The sequence below is a fragment of the Notothenia coriiceps genome, unplaced genomic scaffold (assembly GCF_000735185.1).
Source record: "Notothenia coriiceps isolate Sejong01 unplaced genomic scaffold, NC01 NC01_scaffold00030216, whole genome shotgun sequence".
NCBI classification, from domain to species: domain Eukaryota; kingdom Metazoa; phylum Chordata; class Actinopteri; order Perciformes; family Nototheniidae; genus Notothenia; species Notothenia coriiceps.
The window spans coordinates 1-4,653 of record NW_011362917.1 but is presented as its reverse complement, the minus strand read 5'-3'; positions in this window follow the sequence as shown (position 1 = coordinate 4,653).

The window sequence follows — 4,653 nt, the reverse complement described above, 5'->3', positions numbered from 1 at the left end:
TCTGCCAAGTCATTTGTAATCACTGTTATGAGTGAAGTCGCTGGTTAATTAGTGTAACTGTAATAAGCTTCACGTCATAAATGACCGCCTCACTGCAAGGCATCCATTACTCACCATTGGCCTGTGGTCCGCATTTTGAGCTGTTTAAAGTAGTGTTATTTCTCTTCTTGGTCCGACGCATTGTGTCATAAAACACATTCCTGTCAACCGGGCTACTTTGCTATTTCCAATCAAAATTCAAAAAAGGTCCCAGACATGATTTACTGTCAGTGATGCAGTTTCCTGTTCTGTCACCGCTGTGTCCAGAGAACTATACAACTCTGACAACTGCAATCTTTTGAGGAAAGAAACAGCGAGTGGATATAAAGTCAAGAGCCGACTCAGTGGAGCTGTGACAGACACTCTGTTTACCCACAAACCTGAGTCCCTGGCTCACCTTGACAACACAGTAAATAGCAATCAAGACCCAGTCATATCAAATTATAGACCCTGAGCTGCAGGGAGGTAGGGTGCGACGAAGTGATACGTGTGAGCATCAATTTATTTACAACGCTTGCTCTTATGTGCGGGTTTTATAGCGGAGTACTCACTTTATTGGAGAGTTGTGCACAGCAGAGAAACAAGCCGTCATTGAGCGACTGCCTACACGTTTTTTCTGAGCAAATGGGCAAAACCTCAAGATCTGCGCTGAACCTAAAGATCCCAATGCTTTTACACAAGTGTCTGTTTCAGTTAAAGTCATCAGCAATTAGAATATACTTCCAACTGAGCTTACAGACTGTTCACCATGCTGCAGTCATTTAACTAGTTTTATCCCGACACTTCTTGCAGCACCTCGTTCTTAAACGATCTCTTTTATGCATGTTTTTTATGAATCTGTTATTCCATTGTGTTTATGTATTGTGTTTCTTTCTTTTGTCTTCCTATTGTGTGTTAATGTTGATGTAAACAACTTAGAATTGCCTCGGTGTCTGGAAATGTGCTGCAGTATATAAATAAACTTACCGTACCTACCTATCATTTTTCAAAAAAAGTCCCAGGTATTCATGAGCCTCAATCGACTCATAGTTTCAGCCTCAGAAAGAACGATGTCGCTCAAGACTTAGTGCTTCACTTTTTATTCCTTCGCGCCAATCCAACCAGATTTCATGATAGCATTCCTTTTGTAAATCCAGCCTAAACTTGTTTTAATTGCTCAATTTCTATATATGTATACCTGATTTGAGTTCATAAGGGTAGGTTCTGGTAGAAACATGAAGTCATCGTTCTGCATGCACCCTCACTACTCCCTCTTCACAACACTGTCACTGCTGTAACTCATGTTCACGGGCCTGTGGAGGAAAGCAGAAAACAAACCTCCCCGACACTCACCCATATGTCACTTGATTACTATTAGTTAAAGCTCTCAGTCATATTAATTTAAATAATGCCTGGCATGTTTATCCCACAAAGCTTAATAAACGTATAAGAAATGATTGAAATCATCTCTTTCAACTTCAATGGAATATTCAGAATCTATGAATATAATTAAATATGTTCTGTTTAATTGCCGGACATAATATGCTTTCCCATTGCACTGAAAAGTCCACATTCTACTTCCCACATCACTTGTTAGCTGTGCACTGGAGCTGAATGGGCCTCGTTACCTTGTTATATTCACAAAACGATGTTTGTACGTACACATCGAGCAAAGAGAAAGCTTTCCTGCCTCAGCTGATTAAAGAGGAAACAGCATTGTGTGTTCTGTAGCACACACATTATTCTGCACACGGAGTCTTAAACATCACAATGAACATGTGCAATAAGTGAAAAAGGAAATGGAGGGAGACTTACAGCATTGTAACATATTTTAGAACCAACTATTTAAACATGTAACTTTTTCAGTTTGGACACAAAGATCACAGCTATGATATACATGGTATTGTGTAATGCATTTAATACTTCATTAAGGCCTTTACAATTGCCAATGCAAATGTATTGTAAGGTATCCTATTGGGCTAACATGTACAATATCATGACAACACTACATTGATGATTACATGATACAACAGAAAGTTGCTTTTATGTAATATGTATATGAATATCAGTCATTAAGGATGTTTCACATGTAGTAGAGCAGTGTAACACCAACAACTTGAGCTCAATATTTGGCGTTTGAATCCCTAAATAACCCGTCCTTCTTCTTCTTCTTCTTCTTCTTCTTCTTCCAGGTCCAGTGGCTGTGATCAGTGGTGAGGAAGACTCTGCCAGCCCTCTTCATCATGTCAACCATGGGATTATTACCCCCTGCACTCTGGACGCAGGTCCTGATGCCGTCGTTATAGGAATGACTCGTATTCCCGTGGTGGAAAATCCTCAATACTTCAGACACGGACACAACTGCAACAAGCCGAGCACCCGTAAGTAAAGCTCTGTGGTGGAAATGCTTGAAATGAACAAAGAGCTTTCTTTCTGAGTCTTTCATCTGTTGCAAAAGAGGCACTCAGCAATGTCTCACACACAGCCGAGTGCAACTGCTCAAACTGGAGAGTTTTGTATACAGTTACAATGAATACATGCTTAGTCATGAGATAATTGACCCGTGACCTTATCAAAGGAAAATAGACCCATGATCAGATCAATTACTTTTGTAACTCTGGCACAACAATTTCCTTGGGGATAAATAAAGTCTTATCTTATCTTAATGGTCACCTTCCTGAGTGCTGAGATCTACTGTCTCTTAACATGTAAGGCTTATATAATATTATTATGTATGTGTTTAATATAACATAGCATTCAATTCTCTGATAATCATAATGCCCACTACAGCTCTCACCGGTCATCATGGCGGTGGTGATTTGATGGAGATACATAGGAACTGCTGTTGTTATCAAATCAGTATTTAGGGGATGTATCTGATCACAGAGCGAGAAATCAAACCTAGTATCTCTGTAAGGGAAACTTCTGAAGCAATGGAGAGTCAGGACTTAGAGAGACACGAGGAGAGTTGGAGCTTTGATGTCAAACACTGATGGTTTATCGGCCGGAGAATTCATATCACAAGTCACAGCAGCCAGAGGTTCTGACTGCACGGGTGGGTTGCCATGTCGATTCTGACCAGCTTCTCTCTCGATATACCTTTTAACTAGTTTACAGAGGGTTAATCCACATATTGGGGGATGGTGTGCTTAAACACCTGGGAACACTGGAGATAGCCCCAACATCTGGAGATACTCAATCACTTGCCTGACTCTTAGGCTCTGTGAACGAGAGTTGACCCGTCATTAAACTGAGAATGAGAGCATTCTTTAAAGGAGATAACAGAGTCAGGGTTGGTTATAAACGTCAACAGGCAATAAGGTTAAATATCTAGGAGTAAAGACAGAATTAATCCCTCACAGTCTCCATAGTTTTATTTAAACTGTTGCATCCCCATTGTAATCTGTTGTTTATCTTTACAATGAGAATCGCCCTCGGGGCAGGAGCATCATTTAGTGTCATCAACAGTCAGTGTGATCATACGCGTTTAGCATTATGTTCCAGGCTCTTCATATAGGAGCTATTTAGACAAAAGAAAAGCCTTCTGTATTGCAGTGTTTCGACACCCCCTCCCCTCCCCTCCTCTTCTTTCTCTCGCTTCCCCACGGGACTCATGTTCCAGGTTTGGGAAAGACAAGACCACTTTAAGGCCTAATTACTCACAATTACATCAACTGCTCAAGAGAATCAGCAGAAAAACAACTGCGCCAGCCTGCTGCTTCCTCTCCTCACGAAACCAGTCGCACCAACCGGACACTCAGGGAGAACAGACACTCCTGCTGTCTGACTGGCAGCGGGCGACTTTAAACTATCCTGAACCCTTTTAGTTTGGATCTTGTGTGTTGGCTCGCTCTCAAAATGGCCGTTGGTCAGGCTAACTGAGGTTGACTTCTGGTTTGGAGCAAATGAGAAGGAAGGAAATCCCATTTTATCCCATGTGATAAATAAATGGCGGTTCTTATGTTTTATGAATTGCATGAATTGTTAATGGCCAGCCGGTGACTGATTTATAACGTCTCATGCCTGGAACAGGAGATCTGATTGCCAGCTAATGAATAAATGACAGTGAGCACAAATGAAACTTTTTACAGATTACCATGTGACCAGCATTAAAAGTCCAGACCATGGCTGAGCACCAGCTTTGACTTATATGGTATAGAATATTCACTCCTTCAATCCTCATCCCTTACTTTGACATTTCACTCGTAGTGTTTGCATAAAAAAAGGAAATTAACCTTGAATTCATCACAAGGTCATAATGGCCACTGCTTTCTGCCGGCGGCTGGAAAAACAAAATGGCTCCGAACGGCTTCTGCCTCTGCCGATCATTCACTGAATATGAATGTGTTTTTTCCCCTCAGGACACACACACACACACACACACACACACACACACACACACACACACACACACACACACACACACACACACACACTACTACTACTACTACTTACTTACTACTACTACTACTACTACTACTACTACTACTACTACACACACACACACACACACACACACACACACACACACACACACACACACACACACACACACACACAGCCCCACACACAGATGAGAAAAAGGAAATGTCTGTGTATCCGTGTGTGGATCTGCAATGTGTGTGTAGGTGTTTG